The sequence below is a fragment of the Artemia franciscana genome, chromosome 13, assembly GCF_032884065.1.
Source record: "Artemia franciscana chromosome 13, ASM3288406v1, whole genome shotgun sequence".
NCBI lineage: Eukaryota > Metazoa > Arthropoda > Branchiopoda > Anostraca > Artemiidae > Artemia > Artemia franciscana.
The window spans coordinates 7386038-7411226 of record NC_088875.1 but is presented as its reverse complement, the minus strand read 5'-3'; the positions used below and the strand labels follow the sequence as shown (position 1 = coordinate 7411226).

General features: G+C 34.7%; 1 protein-coding gene across 2 annotated transcripts in view; it reads left to right on the top strand.

Moving 5' to 3' along the window:
- LOC136034468 (zinc finger protein 423-like) overlaps positions 1-25189 on the top strand; it is a 52797-nt gene that overhangs the window by 4488 nt on the left and 23120 nt on the right. Inside the window, exon 1 of one of the 2 annotated variants that reach the window (XM_065715663.1) lies at positions 12318-12416. The exons of the other annotated variant lie outside the window; for it this stretch is intronic. The gene's annotated coding sequence lies outside the window, so the exon portion shown is untranslated. Of the gene's footprint in view, positions 1-12317; positions 12417-25189 lie in introns of those variants that run through there. 2 annotated transcript variants of the gene reach the window in all.

The window sequence follows — 25189 nt, the reverse complement described above, 5'->3', positions numbered from 1 at the left end:
TCCCACTGAGGCCATAGTAATGCTATAGTATTGATTAAACTCTCTGAAAATGAAAGAGGATGAGGTGGATTCACTGGGACCACACCCAAAGAACACATATTGTCTTTCGGTAAGATATTATGAGATGCTTTCGAAATTGTTAAAGGTAGGGACGTAGACAAATGATCCTTTCTATGGCTTTTTCTACTTAATTAACTTGTTGATATCTTCAGTGGCTTACTATTACCATGCCCTTTTTGGTAATGGGAGGGGTAGCACAACCTTTTTGTTTTTTTGTGTTACAAGGATCTCATGGTATATTTAGTAATATACCATGAGTAATGTTACCGTCTTACAGAACACATGTCTTAAAACAGACAAGCTTGATTTCGACGCAAAGTCTGCGACTGTTGGTTCTAGTGTATCGATTGATGATTTCTGCAAAATGCGACATTTCCCCTTTTTTTTATTTATTCTTGAATTAAACACATTGTCATAATTTTCTATATGACCTTGCAACTCTAAGCTGGAATTACAGATCTTGATTTTACGGGGAATATGTTGACTTTGTGCCCCTGGCAATGGAGACATAGGTATCACATGCCTCCAAGTTTTTGGTTACTTTACAGTTGGGCTATTTTAATAAAATAAAATTATTTTTCTTATTTGTTTTCATTGAGAGAATAATGGCTAATTGACGGAAGATATTCCACAAAGTTTAGTTCTGGGGTTTGGGTGGCTCTTGGTACTAAGAAAAAACTTATTGCTATTCTTCAACTGGAAGATTTGGGGGGGGGGGGTTAAGCACAAAATCATCCCAAACTGCAGCCTTGATTCGGCTTTAAGTTTGAAGACAAAGTAGTATTTTTGACATTAAACATTATTGAATAAAAACAAGTAAAAGCATCATAGTTGAATACGACACTTCTTATTTATGATTTTGTATCAAGTTTCACCTTTAACTTGTGTACGATGAACATGATCTTCCATGAATTTGACTCCTTAAACGTCATTTATGGCATATGTATTTTATACCTAAGCGTGCTTCTTGTTCTCAATTGCCCTTTGATTAAGAAGCAAGGGGTCACATATTTATAGCATCTGGTGTACATCTCGGAGTGTCATGTGTGCCGTAAGGTAATGCCGAGCGTCGCGCAGTTCTCCACGCGTTTCATAGTCCCTCCAATGCTAGGTAAAACTCTGCCACGTTTGGAATACTTTCACGAGTTTGGTTCGTGTCACATAGTATTTTCTTTTCTAAAAGTCAGCCACCCCTCGCTAAGATGCCGTTCAAGTTTCATTTATAAACAAAAGCATAAAGGTGTGAAGACTGCAGCAGAAAAAAAGTGCGAGTTTAGCCTCCTTTTCTCTATTTTCTGAGAATGAGTACTTCCTTTGGTAAATTTTTCGTTGTTTATATTATTGACATACAAATAAAGTGGTCATACTCTCCGATGCTTTGTTTCATGCTTTATACGACCATCATTGGTTCTTAATACATTGTTCATTTGAAAAAAAAAGAATTTATGATTTTAAAAGAAGGACAAATTGTTCATATTATTGACATACGAACAAAGTGAACATACCACTCGATGCCTTTTTTATGTTCTATACGAATATAATAATTGCTTTATCGCAAATTCAAATTTAAGCAGTTTTTGAGCTTTGGAAATGACCAAAATATTTCTAGTTTTCGGTATAAGAAAGGCTTAAAATATCGATTTCAAACTTATTGTTTCATTATAAATCCATTTTTTTCATATTTCATAATCCACAAGCACCGATTTTGTACGATTAAATTTGATAAATAAATTTTGAAATTTTATGTCGTCTTCTTCTTCCTTGACGCCGAATATTCAATTAAAGTATGAGTTTTCGACAAAATAATATACTACATTTTCTCATCGCCAAAATTTGTTCAATGTTACGATAATAAACGCAGAAAAACCTGAAAACATGAAAAGCGTAATGCCTATGAAAGCTGCCCAACTGGTGGAGTTAGTTCCTCCCGCCCTGTTATCGGATATTACCTTCTCTCACTATGTCCTCCAGCCAAGGCCGTATCCAGGGGGGGGGGTTGCTTTGAAAATTGTGGCTTTTTTTTACTGGTTAGCTGTTAACTAAAAAGAAGTAAGTTACATCTTCGAGGCTTAACACAACCATTTACTTACTTTCTTGTACTTGCTGCGGGACCACAGATGGACGCTTCGCCCAACATTTAAAAGACTCGCAGGTTTTTTAAGGCTTTTCTGTTTTCATGAAAAACATTCAACGTTTTTCATGTTCTTCTGCGTTAACTATCGTAATGTTGAAAAAAATTTGGCGCTGAGAAAACGTAGTATATTATTTTGTCGAAAACGCATACTTTAATTGAACGTCCGGGGCTAAGGAAGAAGAAAGGGGCATAAAACTGCAAAATTTATTTATCCAATTTAATCGTGGAAAATCAGTGCTTGTGGATTATATTACATTAAAAAAAAAACGGATTTATAATGAAACAGTAAGTTTGAAATCAATATTTTAAGCCTTTTTCATACTCAAAATCGGAAATATTTTGGTCATTTTCTAGAGCTCAAAAACTACTTAAATTTGAATTTGCGATGAAGCGATTATTATATTTGTATGGAACATAGAATAAGGCATCGAGTGGTATTCTCACTTTATTCGCATATTAATTTAAACGAAAAATTTGCCCTTCTTTTAAAATCATGAATTTTTTTCAAGTAAATAATGCATTAAGAACCAAAGGTGGGGTCAATTCGGAAGGGGGGCGCGCCCTCTATTTATGTTTGCCTCCCCTTCTCAGATTTGAATGAACACCGTTTTTGTGGTGATATTTCCTTTAATACCTTTCTCATATTTTCATCGATGAAACTGAAAAAAAGACAAGCTTTTTAAGCTTTGCAAGATTTTAAATTAAAAAATTACGTTAACAATTTATTAATTTAAATAAGTTTTTATAGGTTGTTTTAGAGGGGGAGGCAGGTTGATTTTGCCCAAGATGTGACCAATGCTAGGAATACACATGGAAACTGTTTTCAAGGAGAGACATTTCTGGGGGGTGGGGTCCCTTACGTTTGTTAATAAAGCAAAAATAAAAGGCATGAAAGAAAAGAAAGAAATAACATAAGTTCGAATAATCGTTCCTCAAAACATTATAGCGAGTTGTATATTATAGGTGAACTAAAAAGAATCTGCAAAATACCTTTTTTTTTCGGGGCTGGACTGCGAAGCCCCTGCACATGCTTAGTGGTGATGTGGTAAAATAAGTTCAATGACACGTAAATCAGCAAAATGATGGCTGAATAAATTTAGTATCTAAAGTTATCGCAGACTTAAATAATTCGATTCGTGCAAAAATAAAACTTTTGCAGAAGAAGACCTATGTAAAAAAAAAAAAAAAACAATGCACCTCGAACACAGAAAAATTAGTTTTAAGAATATTAAATTTATAATCAAAACGGGGTTTTTTCGCCGGACGATTTTTGCATGAGAAATCACAAATGGAATTCTGTACTGGAAAATCAGAAGCTTCTTAAATGCATTTAACTTTTTGGACCATGTAAGTAACGTAACATTTTCAATCTTAAGTTACTCAACCGTTTGATTGATCTTTTATTTATGATGATCAGTTTTAGGTCATTTATTACTTGTATTTATTTTCAATTACTCTCATGTCTCTTTAACGCAATTTAATGTTGTTAAATAACTGATTTTCAACGGTTTGAATATGGCGCGCGAATGCACCTAATTTCTTGTTAATTTTTTGAGATTACATCTTAGACAAATTGTAGAAAATCTAATGCAAAATTATTGATATATGTTTGTTTTTGTATGGTTATTTTGGATATATCATTGAAATCAATTCAAAATAGTTCTCGTTATTTATACGAGGCCTACTGCGGCTGTCCTAGCCGAGTGGGTGGCACGATAGACTGGAAATCCTATATCCGCGAGGCAAGAGGCTTGAGTTCTGGTGACGCTGGCTATTTGGTTTGGAACGGGGTCAGTGGTGTGGCTCAGTAAGGTTAGCGTGAGTCGACTCAGCTCTAAATGGGTATCTGGAGAATTCCGGGAAAGGTACACAGGAAAGATGTGCAAATTCACAGGATTCCTGTCCCCCTCCCCATTGCACTTCCTGACTGAAGGGCTATGGAAAAAACGTTTGCACCGAGGGGGTGTAATGTCCATAAACTTCTTAAGAGGAATATTCACAATTTTTGGATCAAGCTACAGCAATAAAAAGTTTTATTTGGCGAAGAAGCCTTACGAAAGGGCCTTGACATGCTCTTCCTTTGCTTTTTCCATTTTCTATAGCTTATCAAGAGTGACTGAATTATAAACATTTTCATTGTTCTGTCCATGACTCCTTTTTCCCCTTTTTGCTAAAATAGCATTAGTTTTTCAGTTTTCGAACAAATTAATACCAAAAACTGATTTTGAGTGGGAGGAATTAGTCTCTATCCTCATTTCATTCGTCTTGTCAGAACAATTTCTACTAACAGTCGTTTTAATCCCTGTTTGATTTGTTATAAAAGAATCCAATTACAAGGGAAACAATTTAGTTTCCTTATTCACAATTAGTCTTTTCCTATTTAGAACCGCTGCATTTGTGGAAAAAACTGACGATTTTGCTAGCGTGAAGCACAAGATGCTACCCAATTTCTTTAAATCTATTGCAATAGCAGATTTAAAAAAAGAAAAGAAGGTGAAGAAAACAGATAAACAACAAACCAGGCTCTTTCAACATAATCCAACATTTAGTTTCGTAATCAAAATTAAGTTTGGACATGAGATTTCAAATTAAGGCATAAACTAAATTCTAGGAAATAAGATTTAGAACTAGAATTCAAGAGAAACTAGTGCTAGAGAAAATGGAGTATAGATAGAGAGATTCTAGAGAAACTAGAATTAGAACTAGAAACAAGAACTCGAATTCAAGAGAAACTTGAAGCTAGTGATAGAGAAAATAGAGTGGTGCTAGAAAAAGAATAGATAAACTAGGATTAAAACTAGAACTAGAATTCAAGAGAAACCAGTTCAAAAGAAAACGGAATAGTGCTAGAAAAATTCAAGAGAAACTATAATTAAAACTAGAAACTAGAAGTCGAATTCAAGAGAAACTAGAAACTAATGCTAGAGAAAATATAGCTAGAGAGTAAAGTGCTTGTGGTGCTGTAGTTCTTGTTTTGCTGAAATTATTTTAAAAAAAGGATAACATTGGAAGGAAACATGAAAATGTGATTAATAGAAACATCCTACATATTATAAATGGTAAAATTCTAGTTAATTGACTTCTTGCTATCTCAGAAAGGGTTTAGGTTAGGAGAATAAAACTTTCAGGGATGACTCTACAGACTAAAGTATGTCCCGGGAAGGTATTTTGAAGCAACTACCTCCACTCCTTCTCCCTGTAGAGGGCCCTGACCTTTGATGACCTTTAAAAATATGTGTGTTATAAAAATGAAACCTTGCAAAATAGATTTTCTGCTTAATTGAAGCACAACAAAATTGTTTTCAGCTTCATAACTTTGCTCAAATCCATTTTATAAGGTTTTAAAGATATGCAAATACATTTCCTAAATTTTGAAAAAAAAAACCCATTAATATGGCTCAAAATTCTGCTCAAATAACAGGAATTGCATTTTCAGAACTAAAGGCAGAGAAAAGGCAACTACTGCTTAGGAATGCTGCAATGAGGATATATTTTCTAGATTTTATCTTATGAATTCTCTTTAAGTTTGTTGAACTAGCAATTATTCTTGTCACCCAATTATGACAAAACTTGTCTGCTGTTGATTGATAGGAAGCGCATTAATTTGTTTTCAATTCCATGAAAACCTTCAATGCTTTATCCTTCCAATCAGAATGTGTGCCTTTTCCCTCGAGCGAATTAAAATCTTTCTTTGTGTCCATCCGAGAATCAATTTTGATGCTATTTACAGACACTAAACCCATCCACACACCAAAGTATATCCTAGGTCGCCAACCCTTCTTTCAACCCCCTGCTATTTTTCATCTTTAGGCTAATCCTGAATCCATTTTTAGTCGGGCAGAGGGAAAACCTTACTTGAACTTGAAAGAATTTGAAGATGAATGAGATGTGGTGACTGGTTAAAATACGCCCAAATCAAAATTTTTTCTGAGTAGGGCAAATCAGTTAAAATTCCTCAGGGTATCAGCTTCACGTAGAATTTTAGTTTTTCCGCAGGGTAGTATAAGCCAAGGCTGTCGTTTCAGAAACTTATTAAATAAAAAACAAGCTTTTTTAAGTGAAAGTAGGGAGCGACATTGAAACTAAAGTTTGACTCTTAATGAGAACTCTACTTTTTAAAACGATAAAAAACTTTAACTTTAGCGTAAAGAGCGGAGCGTTGAGGAGGAGGCAGCCCTTTTATATTCGGAATAATTTCTATTCGCTTTGAGTTTTAACGTTGCTCCTTACTTTCAGTTAAAATAAAGTTTTTCTTATTTATTTCTGAACGTTTTTGAATTAATGCAGGTTTTGAATTTGGCTCACCGATTATGAATTATTAAAACGAAATTGGCATATTAATTTTACTTTTTTAGCTAATAATAATCTTTTAATTACCTAAGCTTGATTTTTTTTTTTCCCCAGTTGTTTAGGAATGACTCCTGAATCACAAATGCTGTTTAATTAGAATAATAACCTCTTTTAATAGTTAAAACAGAAACTTCAGCGCAAGAGCGAGCTATTGAGGAGAGGCAAATCCCCACATATACGCAATATTTTTGTTCGTTTTAAGTTTTAGTGTTGCTTCTTACTTTCAGTTGAAAAATAACTTTTCTTTTTATTTAATTGCTGATGTTTTTAAATAATGTTGGGAAATCCAGCTCCCTGTCCATGGAAAATTCCCTTCCCCCACGAAAAATTTCGCTATGGAAAGATTCTCCCACGTAACTTTAATCAGCGATATGCGGAACTAATTTTGTAAGGTATAGTAACAGAACGGCCAAAGAGGTCGAAATTCTTTTTATGAAAATGAAAGTCACTAGTTGAGCAATTCTCAAATGACTGAAATGAATGAAAGAAAAGATCTTTAAAAGACATACGTAATAATTTATGTTCGTTATAAGTTTCATTGTCATTCCTTATTTTCAGTTGGAAAAAAACTTTTTTTTTATTTAATAAAAACCACAAGCCGAAGGCATACATTATCTTTAGTTTATTATCACATAAAAGTCGTAGTTATAAAGCTGCTTAAGATAAAATTAAATGCTAAGATTGGCCAGAAAATGACAAAAATAAATTATTGCTTATATCGGTCATTATTTAGCAAAATTCGAACTATAGTGCAAAGAGCGTGGTGATGATGAGGGGGTGAACTTCCTCATATAAACAATATTAAGGGGTTCGCCCCCTCGTCAATGTCTCGCTCTTTACGCTAAAATTCAATTCTTTTCCAATTCTTCAAGAAAGACCCCTGAATCACAAAGGCTATTTAATTAAAATAATTAGCTCTTTTGAAATTACTAAACAATACTTTAGCGTAAAGAGCGAGGTATTGACGAGGGAACGAACCCCCTTATATACATAATAATTTTTGTTCGTTCTAAGTTTTAATGTTACTCGTTACTTTCAGTTGAAACAACTTGTTTTTTTAATTTAATTTCTGATATTCATAAAACTATGCTGGGAAATCCAGCAATGGAAAATCTTCCCCCACGAAAAATTCCTCCATGGAAAGATTCTCCAACGTAACCAAATCCCCCAGATTCTCCACTAGAAAATAATCCCCCTGAAAACGTTTGTGTACTTAGCTTGCGGCCCTTTCCTCGGAAACGGGGATCAATTCATCCTCAAAGACATAGTTAGTAGACATTTCGACTATGCTGAACAAAATGGCTATCTCCAAATTTTTATCCGGTCACTTTGGGGAAAAATGAGCGTGGAAGTGACCAATTTTTTGATCACTTAAAAAGGGCACTAGAACTTTTAATTTCCGTTCGAATGAGCCCTCTTACGAAAGTCTAGGACCTCTGGGTTGATACGATTAGCCCTGGGGAAAACATACAAAAAATAAAATAATCACGTATCTGTGATCTTTCTTCTTGCAAAAAAATACAAAATTCCACATTTTTGCTGATGGAAGCTTGAAACTTCTACAACAGGGTTCTCGAATACGCTGAATCTGGTGGTGTGATTTTCATTAAAAATTTATAACTTTTAGGGCTGTTCCCGCCTTTTTTCGAAAATAAACCAAATTTTTTCATGCTTGTAACTTTTGATGGGTAGGATAATATTGATGAAAACTTGCATATTTAAAATTAGCGTAAAATTTCTATTCTTTCCATGTATCAATTGGTATCGAAATTTCTTTTTTTAGAGTTTTGGTTACTATTGAATCCAATTTAACTGCCCTTGAGTTTTCAGAAATGGTCTAAAAGAAATGGTAATAAAAGTCAAGCTCTAGTGTGAAGAGCAGGGGGTTGAGTAAGCCAAGGCTGCTATTTTCCAAAAAATATATACTATAGGGACTTTTAGGCACACTTAAGCTTTCATTAAAAACCAGGGAGGAGGAGTTCAATCAAGGATATATTCTAAATTAGGGGTTACACAACTAAAAAGGGATTTTTTTCTGGGGAGAGTAAAAAGGTGCCCCAGCTTAACTACCGTTTCGCTAATTTGTTCTGTGACTTCTGAATTTTAAAAAGAAAGAATTTTATAAATTGTATTGCATATAAATAAATTTAATTTTTTTTCAGCTGACGACAATATTAATTAATGCTTTAAGAATCAGTTTTAAGTATTGTAATTTATTTTAAAACAATCCTGGTTCTCCATATATTGGAAATCGTTGGCCCATAGGCACCCACAGACAGTTTTTGAAGAAATCAGGACTATGAAAAGTTTTCGTGGGAAAGGACACAAGGGTTGTAAAAACTGTCATAAAAATAGCGTTTTGTTCCAAATATTGGGAGCATTTTATCATTATTATGTATTTTTTGCCTAACATATATCTAGTATTTGTTATTTGTGTAAGAAAAAATTCCCTAGCTCCCCCTCTTTATATAAATATGCGCAGGGGTGAATCTCCAGCATTTTTACTGTGGGACAAAAGGGGTCCATATCCGGATAAAGGGGCATGGGATATATAATAATTTTTATCCATATTATTTGGGGCAACTGCCCCTCCTTGCCACTCCCCCCAAAAACGACATTCCTGAATATGGGGGGAAATGCAGACGAGCTTTGATCCATTTTCCCCTGAGATTTAGAAAAGTAGCTTTGGAGGGGGATATTTTCATTCAAAAAGGCCTTTTTTGTTATTTATATTCTAAAATTTGTTTTTAGGTATTTTTATTTCAAGGAAATTGAAAAAACGACAAACTAGCCCCCCTAGATTTTGAAAAACTCATTTTGCCCTCCCTCTAAATGTGTGTCACTTGACGTCATTGAGAAGACAGGATTTAAAGAGTGTATGGTCCAGGCATGTATACAGAAATTAATTTAGGAAGATTAGATTAATTAGTTAATTTATCATTTGTTAATGATTCAATGATTAATCAATTAATTAGATTAATTGTTTAGAAATTAATTTAGGGAAGCACAAGGGATTTGAAACAGCAAAATAGGGCGTTTTAAACAAATTACGAGGAAAATAGTAAAACCTCAGGGAATTGGAGAGAGGCGGTATAGAATGGTTTCTCAGGGAATGTCCCTGCCAAATATCTTTCTATATGGCTAAGAAGCTGTGGAACACCATTAAACAGACACGTTTTAAAAATTAGAGTGACTAGTTCCTAGCATGTGCGTCAGCCTTCTGCCCTTGAGGTAATTATGAAATCGTGCCCCTGTTACCAGCAAATGTATTACACTATATGCAAATACAAGAACAAAGCATGCTCTGATTGCCACTACTGATGCCCTTAATCATGCTAAATATAAAATACCGAAAACGGTGAGGAGGGAATCGCCATCGTCGTAATCGCACGCAGCAATTTCTTCAGGGGATGGCGATGGGGTTTGGAAGAATGGTAATAAATTCGTTAATTATAAGCAAAATACAAGACATCACAGAAAAAATACCCCCCCCCCCCGACACACAGACACCTTCATACAGGTCCTTGATTATTTTGAAAGCCTATTGGTTATTATTTAATGTTTTCAGTGTAAAAAAATATATTCTTAAACGTAATATTGACAAGGTTTGCTCAGTGAAAAGATATGGCAAAATTATGTTTTCGGCTTCTCAGAAACTGAAAAGTACTTGAGATTTAATGCTTCTCTGTGTCAATTCTGTCATCCCAGCGATTTCTTTGAACCACTCCGAGCTACAATCCATTGACTTTGCTTTTTATTACCTCCAAAGTCATTGTCATGGGTTGGTTTAGAGTTACTACCCTGGTCATCCAGAGATCAGCGGGTGCACCAGCTGGGTATGAATATCTATTCACTTTTTGGGTAGCTCTATAATCGGCCTACGAATTTTTCTGTATTACTAGATGACATGGGATAAATTGATCTGTTTAGGGTTACAAAATTGGTGGTTTAAAGATGGAATGAAAATGTTGGTTGTGACCCTAATATCATAGTTCTTAGAATTGAAGGGCGCAACATTGTAGTTTCAAATGGAATTCAAAAAGGTGCCTTTGTGGCTTATCAGGCAATGAAATAGACAATACTTTGTCTATAGTATTTGTCTAATAGTTATCATATAATGATTAATTACTTTCTAGTAATTAGAAAAATTACTTGACTGCATTTTTGTCAATTCACGGAAATGTCAATTCATGAAATTTGTCAATTCATGTCAATTATGGGGGACATATTTTTTTAATGTGAGGTACGTAATTTTTTTTCCTGTTTATTCTAAGAAGAAAAACTCTTCAATGAAAATATAAAAAAGGCATGTTTTCAAAATCTATGGGAAGGGAAATGCCCCCTAACCATCCGTCAACAACACGTCTGCTTAATAAGGTAATCTTATTCATTTAAGAGTTCAAGAAAAAAAGCAAGGCTATCAACAAGACAGTATCCAGGGGGGCTACTAAGTTTGTACCTTCCTCTTAATTTTTGTCTGCCTCACAAAAAAAGTATCGAAAATACATATAAACAAATTTTTGGTGCGTTCTGTAAAGTTTTTTTTTAACACCCCTCCGTCCAAATAAAATCCCAGATACGTCCTTGGCTGTCAACTTTTTTCTCGCTGGGTGCTAACAATATTCTATACGAACAATAGACAATATATCAAGATTGTTTTGTAAAGATTATTTTCAAAAAATTAGTCGCGATAAAGAGGTAATTTCATATTCAAAAGTAAAGATTTTGAAGAACATACTAAGTCTAATCGTTCTTAGCGTCTGTATTGCTTAATCACTCTTTAATCATTCATTGTATTATTTAATCTTTATTCTCGTCCGCAGGGGGTTTGGGGTATTAAAGTTGTCTAGAAAAACCCTCTCCTAAACAGTAAAACTAGAGCTCCGTGCTATTAGGAAGATATTCAAAATGTTTTAATCAAATTTCACTTTCGAATAAATTTACCGACACGACCTTTGTCTCTTTCGTCAAAATTTTCCCATTCAGTAGGGTCGAACGAGATTCGACGATGAAAAAAAAAAAATGCATGCTGCTTTTCTTTGGCATTAAGACTTATCCAAAAACAAATGAGCAAAATGAGTTGGAATTCCCATTATTTAGATGTCACTTCAAGTTGGCAGTCTGAATCTATGTTTTTGGCAGTACTATGTTTAGGCTACTATGTTCAAATATACGTCTAATTTTTCCTTCGGAATCGGGTAGGTTTAATGCTTTGTTTACTCTAGATCTCATAAGTCTCAATTTTATTTATTATTGCTGATGTTGACTTCGGGGGATTTTGGTCATTAGTCCCCATAAATATATCTCAAAAGGGGCCCACAGTTTTGTTAGCATTGATGATATCGGGACCTTATTTAGCCAAAAAAAAGCAAGCCCTTACCCAAAGACGATTTCAGGGTGTGTTACCGGTTCCAAACCCCTCCCCCTCCCTTCCGAAATTTTTTTCTGACTCGCAGTAAAGTAAAAAAAAACATATAAACAAACTTTTAAGTATTTGGTAAAAAAAAATTGTAACCCTTTTGTCCTGAACAAAATACCCCCCTAAACAAAAATCCTGAATATTGCCTTGCCCTTACCCCTTCTGACAAATATGAACCATGATCCTTTTGTTTAATGTGTCTTTGATCATCGATGTCTTATAATTTCATGTCACCGACTATTCTTTACGACAAAATTAGTGCTGATTAACCTTTACTTAAGGTTTGCTAACTTATGGAGATAAGTATTCTACTCACAAAAGTTAAAAAAGAATAACGCGCGTAATCTTATTCTCAGTCTCGATTTTAATTGTTCAGATGAAGCATAGACGTGGAGTTAGTAGAACGGACTTGTAAAGCTTTATCAGAAACCAAATTTTCATAAAAGAAAGAAGGTATGAGGCCTACGGGCATTGACGCATTTGTTACCAGTGCTTAAACTATCCAAAAAATTTCCGGGGGTTTACTGGTGATCTGAAAATTTTTCGAGAATTAACATTAACAAAATGAACGATTTGTATTTTGTGCCAAAGTCCGTGAATTTGTGAAAGTTAATTTTCGGAAAGTTTTGGAAAAGCTAATTCCAGTTGGGAAATTCAGGGAAAATAAAAAAAAGAGGAATATTGGGTACACAGTAGGAGATTATTTTCCGAATTATTTTTTCTTCAGTCCATCAAAACTTCAATTTTTAGATAATTTTTACCATATAAGGCTTTTTAGGGTCACCCCCTTCATGGAAAATACCTTCTTACGCCTGTAGTAGATTTGAACTGCATCCGATATAATCCTGAAAAAAATCTAAAACAAAAAACTCCAGGACTTAAAAAAGGCTTAAAACTGAAATGATCAGTATAAAAATTTTGAATATATGACAAAAGGTGGCATATAAAACCACCATTCCTTAAACGATTATATTAGGAATCCGTGAATACTCGAAATATAAAAAAGGGAAAAGACAATAAAAGACTCATTAAAAAGATATTTTACAATGACCTGTCTTTAGCAGCAAAAAGATAATTATAATCAAAACAGCTTGCAGAGAGCGAAGGTAGGGTAATAAAAGAAGGACTCAAGAGTATAATAGGGTGCATCCGTTTTTGTTTTTGCATCATCTCATCTTCCAAGGATCCCATAAATCTTTTCCGGAAGACGCTTCTGTCAACCCGTCTCATTTCCCCCTCTTCAGTTTATTACTACTTAAAGCCAGCATCCCGATTAAAAGGGGCAGAGCCCCTCGCATACATTCCGATGTCCATCCTTCCAAGTACTGGAGACCCCCTTTTCAATTGACCCCCTGATTATCAGTTGGATGCAGGGTTTCTACCTGACAGGTTCTCAGTGAGTTGAACGGGTTTTTTGGATCGAAGCTAGGGGGACAAGAAAAGAAGTGTACTCATTAAGATTCATGCGAGTGAATCATTTTGTAGGGACTTGGAACTTTTGATTCCAGCAACTACATTTAAAATGAGCTATCTTTCGGGTAGTTGATTGTTAGCGAAACCCTAATTAAAGGCGGTCAATCAATTTTAGTCAATTGTCGTCGCCAGGAAAAATTGAATGAGATGTATTTAAACAATAAGAATCCAACCAGCACGTGTCTCCAGCTGATAAATATATTAATGATAATAAAATCAATTATCACTACTCTATTTTCTGCGCAAAACTTTTGAAAATCTTAAATTGTGTTTTTTACTGCAAAGTAAAAAAATAAGAAGAGAATTTTAGGAAACTAACAGATTTCAAGGCGTCATTGAGCATTTTGTTTACTAAATTACGGTGATTGAATTCTATAGAGGCTGTTTAGGCCTAAGGCTCTTTTCCAGGGATCTTAAGAATCCCCCCCTACTTCCTGAACGACCAGGATAAAAAAAACCTTGCTTTTTCATGATGGTTTTACACCCATCTTCTCCCTCTAACAATTTCTGCCCAAAATATCATCGATGTGTGCTTAAAAAAAAGACAGGAAGCTAAAAACATATCGGTAGAACTAGAAAAGAACACGATTTGAGTTAAAATCAAGTAGTTGCTGGCATCAAGCCATGGCTAATTGTAAACAAAGCCAAGACAGATAGTCCTAGTGAGTGAGAGGCAAAACTGGTGGTTCTTTTTGGGGGGACATGAATCCAAAATATTCTTCAAATAAGAAAAAAATTGTTATATCTCACAAAGATATACATTTCGGGGGTGGAAAAATAGGAAGCCCCCTCCCATTTGCTTGTGGCGGGGCATGAATCCAAAAAAAAAATCCGAGTTTTTAAGAAGTTATAGGGTATCTCATAAGTATCTCATAAGGATTTGGGGGAAACCTGAAGCCTCTCCCCCATCTGCGTACATGCTTCATTAGAGCCACTGCAAGAATACCAAATCTTTTATTTAACCCAAAATAAACAAATTAGCGGAAGACAAAGTTCAAATAAATAAATATACCAATTTTCTGGTTTCCTCGTGCTACGAGAATATATAGCCTACTTACTTCATCTATTTCAAAGAAATCATGCACATTCACAGAAATCTATTTCGAGCAGGAAGGCTACAGATTCAAAAAAAAAAAACCTGAGAGTAACAGAGAAAATATGAAAAAAATGATAATAATTGCAAATGCCAAGATTTTGGAAGGGGCAGGCCGGAGCGCTCCCCTCCATCCCCTCTGTGTACTTACCAGAAGGGAATAATAAAATCTTCCTGTGAAATGTGATCTTAACATTTTTCCTGGATATCATTCTATATTAGATACAAATAGAATATGTACCATAAATATGGTACCAAACTATCATGGTCTAAATGATTTATACTTAGACAATATTGAACGGAATTACAGACATAATCTACTGAAAGGTCCTGTTGTGTGTTCGTCTTAGATCTTAGCATTGCTTTTTACTTTTCTTTGACAACTTCTGATTTAGAAAACGTTTTTTTTTTAATTATAGGCTACACCCTAGCTCAGAACCACGAAATCCATTATGTATGAGAGCTCTAAACTCACTATCAACAAAATTCGAAATTTGTGTGTTTTCTTGTGAAGTGAATGAATGTTCAGATGATTGTGGATGTAACTTCTGATCTTCCTTTTCTGATCTTCTGGTCAATTTTTTCAATTTAATGTAAGGTTTAATGATGATACGTTAGGTTAGATTAGACGGGGTAGCTCTAGGTTAGCTAGATGTAGCTTTAGGTTAGCTTAAGTTAGGTTTTTAACCCATTTCTGATATTTAGAACCAAATTTAACCTAACCTAATCTAACTTAACCTAATCTAAACTGACATAACCTAACTTTAACTTTCACCATCTTAAGTTGCATAAGACTGAAAAAGCTGACTCGCAAAGCTAATTCAATCGAAGCAGAGAAAAAGTAATTTCGAATATTCACCTGTGAATGTCGACATTAACTAGATTTCAGACATTTACCGTAACACACACACACACACACATATATATGTATATATATATATATATATATATATATATATATATATATATATATATATATATATATATATATATATATATATATATATATATATATATATATATATATATATATATATATATATATATATATATATATATATATATATATATATATATATATATATATATATATATATATATGTATGTATGTATATTTGTTTCAATTTTTATATTTTTATTTCAATTTCCTTTATTTTATTTTTTTATTTTACTTTCTGCGCGTGTGTTTGGTTGCATATACGTTTATCTTAGTCTACGGTTTCATCCGTTAATAATTTTATAAAAAATTCTGTAGTTATTTACATATTATTTCTTCTTTTTTTCGTGATTGGTAGTACGCTCTCACAAACCTGGCTTTTTGTATACTGCTGGTTGATCTTTTCGTATTTGATTTGAAACAAATTATAGCCATGTACTATCCGAAACTTGCCTAGATGAGGAAGTTGATTCAAGATCCCAGATGACCTCGTTTTCACCTGCAGTTGTTCGCTTTTTTCGTACACATCTGTAAAAGTTGTGAACCTATGGGTGCCATGGCCCCTTTGTCCGTCTTTAATGACATCCTGAATTGTAAATCTTAATTACGTGACTGTGAACCCTATCCTATCAGTACATGAAATGGGTTGAGGGCTCTGAATTTTTCGCACTTAGCTAGCTATGGTTGGACTAACTATATTACGTTTTATGCTTCTTTTACGTTCCGATTTGTATGCAACAAAATGTGCTATTTGCCGAAAACCCTATTCGAGTTTACGAATTACTTCAACTTTTCCAACTAAAATTTTTTACTACATTATTTAAGTTAAAACATTTTAATAAAATTTTCATTTTAGTTGATAGTCAAACGTTTTAGACAAGTTTATTTATAATAAAAAGAAGCTAAATATAACAAAAGGCGCTGCTTAGCTTTGTCCAGAGTTGCCACCCGGTGAGAAAAAACTCTAGATTTTAGTATTCATTTGGTTAATTTTCTTCAATAATCAAGTGATTTACGTGCTAATTTAGGGATTTTTTCTTGTTTAGGCAACATCAAAAATCACCATAAACAGTAATAAATTACTTGGGATGGTAACTCTGGCTAGGTTGCATCTCAAGTATGCGTCGCAATGCTTCGCACGCGTAAGATCTCTTGTTTGCAAACAAAAGGCTCAGTTTGCTCTTCTCAAAAATGTTCTTAGGGGACTTGGGCAGCTGTCTTGCGAGATGGTTTTAACCACCTGCCCAGTTTGAGATATGGGGGAGGCAGTTGAACAAAAGGGTCGAAAGACGCCTGTTTGACTATTATCACGACAAATCTTCTGTTGTCAAGGGTTTTAAAATTCTTACACAAATTGTAACACTTCCGGAGTGTGCGGAAAATAAAAATCTCAGAATTCATCTAGTTGCACAAATTGTGGACACTAGATAACTGTCATCTAAGCGTTTATAAAACCCCGAGCTACACGTGGATAAAAATCGAAATTACGTGCTAATGCAACGCTAATAATTTATTTCATGCCAAATTTGTAAGTTGGCGTGATTGACCAGTCGGAGTAAAAATATATGTTTTTTGAAATTGGAAAATACCAAAATTTCGGATAACAGTTTTCGGTACTTATGTATTAATCAGAACACACTCAATAAGTGAAGTTAGGCTCTTTTGTGAAACAAACTAAGATGCAGGTACATTTTATGAGAAAAACCGGTTTTATAGCCACAAAGACAAAACTCAATTTAGTTTGCTACGCATAGTGATAGAAGATAGAGTCTGAACATGGATTTTGGAATGAAGATTTGGGATTTGCCAAAGACTGAAAAAGAGGAATTATATTTTTCCAGGATAAGGGATTGTTGCCCACAACAAAACAGTGCGTGAATGGACACAACATGACTTTATACTCTTACGAGAAGGAACATTTTTGTTCCTTCTGTTCCCATGTTTAACCTAACCTGAACCACAAAAATAATTTTGTTGACTGTGTTCTGAATAATAGACAAGTACCCAGTTTTCTTCTCTGTATGATGAGCATGGCAGAAAGACAAAAATACATTGTATTAGTAACGGTAACTCTGTGTTATTCAGAACACACTCAAGAAGTGAAGTTTGGTTAATCCTAATGAAATATACCAAAATATGATGAAAATATAATATTTTAGTTAATATGATACTATAATCTGGGCTTTATATTTGTACGTTAGGGGGTATGGTGGTAAAGTAGCCTAACTTAATATAATCTTACTCCCACTCCCTAATGTGCCAATAGATAGCCCAAATTATATTATTACATCAACTAAAGTATTATCTTTTCATCATATTTTGGTATATTTCATTAGGATGAACCTAACTTCACTTCTTGAGTGTGTTCTGAATAATATTTGTCTTTTTGGCTATAAAACGATTTTTGTAGAACGTACATTCAGCAAACTTCTCAAGTGTGTTCTGAATAATACAGGAGTACATTAGTAGCTAATGCTCGGGAACAAGCTAATCGAAACATACTCTTTAAAAGCGATTCAATGCCTACTCAATTTCTTTAAAATCGATTTTGATTTTATGAGATTTAAGTTTTACTTTTTCAATTTCATTTTTATTTTATATTAAAATCTGGGGAAAACACTCATCATTGACAGTGGTGTCAATTCATGGAAATTTATGGGGGTGACAAATATATTTTTTTTGATATCTAGGGGGGAATTTTTTTTCAATTCATCGATGAAAGTATCCAAAAAGGCAGTTTTCAATGGAAATAGCCACAATAAAGATTTTCAAAATCAGGCAAAAAATGTAAGGGACACAGGCCCCCTCCCAATTGGCGTCACTGATGATTTATAAGTTTGTTTGTTTGTTTGTTTTTTATCAAGAGATGTGACTATGGTGTGTATATAACTGAAAATAAGAAAATGGCTTGGTTTTGAGCTTTGTTAGCATTAGGCAGTTTTGGGCTGCCATCAGTTGTCTATGGTTGTAGTAGCAGTTACCACTTATCCGATTCATCCATGATAGCCCTCTGTCATCTCCCCCTCTCTCTTTCTCTGTCTCTCTCTCATTTTGTATCCCAAGCCGAATAAAAGGGTACATTTTCGAATCTATATTTAATTCCAATTCCAGGGTCTCCAACTCAGCGACGTTAACTCAAAAAAATCTAGGTTGGGCGACAAGCTTGCTACTTGTCCCTGTAAAAAACACTCAGCAACTGAAACGTCGACTTGACGCCCTAAGCGCCAGCAATGGCTCAGGAGTATCTTAAGGGCAAAACATGTCTTAGAAAATCTAGGGGGTTGTTCTGTCCTTTTTTTATGTTCTTCAGTTAAAATACTGAAAAAAGGAATTTTTCAATATTAATACCCCCCCAACAGCTATTCTAAAATCAAGGGGCAGAAATTTAGGGGCACTCGACAACCCCTGCCCTAATTGACGCCACTGTTCCAACCCTTTCAGTGATCATTTGATCAATATTTCCCACATGACCATCACCAAGGGCGAACAGACCTTAGCAATTATTAGTCACAACAAAAAGTTCTATTGTTGTTTACACTTTTCCCTCAAATGAATAATTAGCCTTCTTAAATAATTCTTGTAATTGTTCTACCCACTCATCATCTTGTTTCAACTACCCTTGTTTCCTGCTTTAAATTACCTGCGGAGTTTTCTTATCCTTGTCTCCTGATTTTGTCGCTAGCCTGCTGACAGAATAAAAAAAAACTTAAGGTAAATTTTAACTTAACATCTGCTTTCTTGAGGGTGTATTCAGATACAATTAAAGACGGAAAGTACAAAAGACTCGCGTGTCCCTCGATTTATGCATCTGCCTCGAAGATGAGGCAGATGTGAAATTTTGCTTTAAGAAACCGTTGGAGAAACGGAGGGATTCTAGGAAGGGGAGTTAGATCTAGTTTGACTCTTAGTGTGTAAGGAATATGGGAAAAATTCAGGATATTACGAATACTTCCAAACGGACTATTTCTACTAAAAAAGATGATATCAAAGAAGATATGGTGAGCCATCTATCTGCTTATAATTAATTAACCCGTCATCCATATCGAGGTTACTATACCTTTACCAGGGTAGCAGCTATTCTCCTAAGCCTAAACGGTGTACCCCATTGATGGTGTCCATATTTTTGAACTATTGAAGGATGAATTGACCCTTATTCCTTAGTGAAAAAGTAATTTGGCTATATTGTGCCAAATAGGATAAGCGCCCCCGAAAATTTGTGTTATAAATAGATATTATTATATGTATACATTTCAATATTTTTTTTCACCAGTCTCGTTTACCGATCCCATTTTATCCATTATTGGCACCGAATTAATATTATTCTAACTGGGAAACGGCTTCCTAAGAAACTTTAAATTAAGTCAGTTTGGAGTTTGGAGTGTTGCTGCTTTGTGCATCTTTTAGATTATTTTTTTCAACCGGTTGGCAAGGAGCTGCCTATTTACTGTGAGGTAATGGACTGCAGTTGTCAGCAAAATACTCACCTGAAGTTTAGGTATTCTTGAGATATGCTCTTTAGGTTGGCTGGGCTAGTAAGTAATGATCATCTAGTAAGTATTGAATTAGTAAGAAGTACAGGGCAACTGAGGTAGCAAGTACTAAAAAAAAGACAATGAAAATAGATGGCTGCTCAGCAATAGTAAATTAAGTCAGTTTTGAGTACGGTGTTGCTGCTTTGTGCATCATTCAGGTTTTTTTTTAGTAAAAAAAAGTTCGGAGTCCTGTTTTGCTGCTTTAAACATCATTCAGATTTTTTCCAACCGGTTGACAAGGAACTGCCTATTTACTGTGAGGTAATAGACCGCAGTTGTCAGCAAAATACTTACCCAAAGTTTATATATTCTTGAGATATCCTCTTTAGGTTTGCTGGGCTAGTAAGTGATGAGCATCTAGTAAGTACTGAGTTAGTAAGAAGTACAGGGCAACTGAGGTAGTAAGTACTAAACAAAAACAACGATAATACATGGCTGCTCAAATTGCTAGTGTCGAAGGTCGGCTACAATTATTTGAAAATGTCTTACCAGACAATTTTAGTCGTAACCTCTTGGGATTGTCAATCTGAAATTAGTATTAGGTCATGGCTCGTTCTTATCGTTTTCCTAAATAGCCTTGGGTTCAGGTGTATGCCATGGCATAGCTTGAACGCTTACTCACTATTCTTTCAAAGCCAGGCAAAGTCCTTAGTGCTATTGAGCCACCTAAACTCATTAGTCAGATATCTCCGGAAGTAGATACATTATTTCATAGTTCGGGGAATGTACTAAAACTATTCTATAAGTTATGTTTTAATTCTAATATTTGGTCTTGATCCTGAGTGCGTAATGTTTCATTTTAAAGCTCTTTTTCTGAAGGTAGCTATGAATCACTGTTTTGAATTAAAAAAGATTCAAGTATATTGAAATGAAAAATAAGTTGCATCTCGTCGGCAATAGAACCCTTGTCTATGCGGAGCACAGCCTGCCAAGACGTGTTTAGGGAATGAATCTATTTGCAAGGACTCTTATCCTCTATCTAAAAGTATAACTTTAGTTTTAAACCTGCAGAATCAGACTTGCACATAGGATTTTCCAGGAGGGCACAAGTCTGCCAAAAAGACTCAAAATAGGTGAGCGTTTTGAATCATGAGAGGAATCACAAATATGTGCATATTTTTAGGGAGTGTGCTTGAAGACTAAACCCCCCCCCCCCCAAAAAAAAAAAATTGCATGCTTAGTTGTAAATAAGAACCATATTGTTTCCTTCATTCAAGGGAATTTGGATTCTGAGCCCAAGATTTAATATCATTTAGGCTCTGAATAATTGGAGTGGCCATAAAAAACTGGTGCACCAGACGGTGTGTGCCAATTGGTGCTATAATATGAACCCCTTTCAATGGAGGATAGATGACCCTTCATTCATAATAGATTAGGATACATTGTGACTAGATTTTTGATTCATTTTTAATCATCCAATCTTGTAGAAAACTGTAAGGTTTGGGCTTAATCCTCTTTTTCTAGTTTTATTTATGATAATCAAAAATCGGGGAATTTTAGTCAGTCTATTTAAATAGAAGAAACAAAATCAAGCCTTAACACTCTTTAACCTTTAACAGCACAATCCATCATAATGTTCAACTGTTAATTACTCTTTGGAGTATAATTCATCTATGAAAACAGTTTTCCTAAGAAGCTTAGAGATATTTTATTGATTACCATAATATGTATGATACAGGAGAATAGTGTGATTGTTGACACAACTATAGCTGAGTTACCTTGACAACTTGAGGTGAAAAATACTTCCCTTTATCCCTCCAAACTTTATTAATTCTAGCGTGTGATGGCTGTTCGCTGCTTCTCACCTTGTTATTGTGAATAAATTATCTGGAAAAAGGGGAAAATAGATGATGATTGTTGACCTAAAATTTGGCGGTATCTTTAAGGGATTTCCCTTTATTGCCCATTTGATTCGTTTGATTGCTTTGGTTGTTTTGTATATTTATCTTAAATTTAGCACTTTAAAAAGAAAAATCAGGATAAAGAGAAAAAAGTATGAAAGGGGAAAATATGGAAATCAAAAGCGAAAGGCTAAGAACGGAGAAAGAAAGGGGAGAGAGGGAGAAAGAAATTGTCGACACAAATGTAGTCATGTTAGCTTGACAACTTCAGGTGAAAAATACTTCCATTTATCCCTCCAAACTTCATTCATTCTAGCGTGTGATGGCTGTTCGCTGTTTCTCACCTTGTTCTTGTGAAAAAATTATCTGGAAAAAGGGGGAGATAAGATGATGATTATTGACCCAAAATTTGGCGATATCTTTAAAGGATTTCCTTTTATTGCCAATTTGATTCGTTTGATTGCTTTGATTGTTTTATATATTTATATTAAATTTAGCACTTTGAAAAAAAAAGATCAAGATACAGAAAAAAAAGGATGAAAGGAGAAAGTGATGGAAGTCAAAAGCGAAAGGCGAAGAACAGAGAATGAATGGGGAAAGAGGGAGAGAGAAACTGTCGACACAAATGTAGTCATGTTAGCTTGACAACTTCAAGCGAAAAACGCGTTTCTTTATCTCTCCAAACTTTGCTTCAAGCGTTCGATGGTTGTTCCTTTGGAGGGCTTCCCACCTTGTTATTGTGAATAAATCATCTGGAAAAAGGGGGAAATAGATGATGAATGCTAGTCTGAAATTTAACAGTTCCTTTAAAGATTTTTTTTTATTGTAATTTAATTGGTTTATTTTTTTGGTTATCAGTATAAAAAAATATAACCACGGAATAGAAATAAAAACATGGAAGAAGAGGCTGACGGTCAAAAAGTCAAAAGAGATGAGCAAATAGAGAGTGTGTGTGTGTGTGTGTCTGAGAGAGAGAGAGAGAGAGAGAGAGAGAGAGAGAGAGAGAGAGAGAGAGAGAGAGAGAGAGAGAGAGAGAGAGAGAGAGAGAGAGAGAGAGAGAGAGAGAGAGTTGAGAGAGGTTGAGAGGATACTAAGGTAGGGCTGAAAATAACGAGCAATAATTTAGGGTCAGGTTTTAACACCCCACCCATCAATGAGTTCAATTCGCTCCAAAGTCTGGAACCATAGAACTGGTGGTGAATTTTAGTCCTAAACAATAGTTTACGTTTGATAATATTTGTTTTCACTGATTATGCTGCGGTAATAAGTTTGCAACCAGATCCATATAAGATGTTTTGTTTTTCCTGCTGAAAAATCAAGTACCACTTATCGAGGCATTTTGAGCGTCTATTTTGGGGTTCTTTAAATACTAAGCCTGCAGCGCAGATTTTGACCTGTCATCACCAGGGGCCGTCAATGGGGGGTTCCGTGTTTTGCATTTTCATTGAAAATCCCTTTTTTGGTATTTTCATTGAATAGTTGAAAAGATGACAAAATTCCCCCTCCCATAGATTTAGAAAAAAAATTTTTGCCTCCCCCAATATTTACGTAAATTGACGTCAGTGGTCATGCGCACTAGCAGTGCATAGTTTCAAACGTACAGAATATAATTTTAGCCAAAAGACTAAGAATCGTGTGAACAATCTTAAAAATAGTCATCTTCTTCACCGAGTTTCCGCAAAACCGCTCTGTTAAAACTTAGGATTCGCATGCAACCTTACCGGATATTGTTACCTGTTTTCCCGAGTCTGCTTATCGATCATAATAGTAAAAACATTTAAGCTTGATTGCTGGGGTGGAAATACTTACTTCTTGCAGTCACCCGCAACTCGTTGAAGTACAATTAATTATCCATGGATATATGTTTTACTCTTTGACCATTCTTTAAAGAAGGGCTGTAAAATGATCGAGTTAAGCAATTGAGGAGCGGGAGGGAAGATCGAAACAGAGTCTTCACGTTTGCTGGGAGCTGTGCAAAACTTATCTTGGTATGTAAATCAATCAGTGAATCGTTGGCAAAGAATTTTTGAAAATTGCTGAATTCAAAATCAGAACGTCGAAGTCTCGAAAACCAGAGACACTTAGCTGACTCCATTTCTGCCGTTACAGAAGTGTTTTATTGGAAGTACCAGAAATGGTACTTTATTGGAGGTGGGCCAGAAATGGTGGTTTATAGTGGGATTAGGCCATACTTTTCGTACAACCTACTGTTTTAAATCAATGCAAAACTTACATTATTACCACTGCACCTCGACAGGCTTGTTTATTTGTACCATTTTTGTGACCACGAAAGCGAATTTTTCAACTTTGATTTGAAACAAAAAGGAAGCCAAACATTCACTAGTGCGAATACATTTTTTTCTCCATTCGAATAATGTTGAATTCTATTGCGGAAAAAAATATTTTTACTTTCACATCTTAGCGTTAACAAGAACATCCTGAACATTTTCGGTACCTCTTTTTCTAGCGGTTTGTGTGACGGATGTCTTTTTTTTGCTAAAAAAAAGTATTTAAAAAAATACAGTTTCACATTCAAAATCCTGATCTTTCAGTCTATTTTAATAGAACTGAATCAAATATCTGCCCAGACCTACACCTTTGTTATTCGTCAAAGAACATAAATATAAATAATGACGAAGACCATACTGCCTTTTCATAATACAGCTACAGAAGAGAGGAAGAGAGAATAATGAGGACTTTTTTTTTTCTCCCAAGACAGTGAACCAGCAAAACCTATGTGAATATTTCGGCCCTATTTCTAAGGGCAAAGAAAAGAAAAGAAAAGCAAAGAAAATAATAAACAATAAAACACTTACAATAAAAGCTTTCGGTTAAAAATCCATTCTTTATTAAAATAGCCTTAAGTTGTAGAACATAAGTATGACTACCAAAACTAAATTTGACTCCTGTCCGAGCATAAAATTTTGGGGGAATAACCCAATAGTGAGCTCAATGCCTCATTTTATTCTCAAGGGCTCTTCTGTACACTCGTTGCTTTGTTTGTTATTCCTTCAAACAGATAGAAACTGTGCGTGGGCTTACAAATTACTGTAATTATCAGTAATTGAAAAAAAAATTGTTTGTGTATACGATACGAGTTATTTTTGTCTTATTGCAAAGTAATTATATTAATCTTATTTTCATTTGAGGTGGACTGGGGACTAATGCTTAAAAAGTAACTCTTCGGAGCCCAACTACACAGTGTGGTATAGGGTGGCTCGTCTTCGTGCCAAAAAGTCTTATTTGCCCCCCCCTGACAAATAATTTTAGAAAAGACGGTTTTATATTATTTGACAAACTAAAAAATTTTCGAGACACCGGAGAATTCTTGGAAAATCGCTGACCCAATA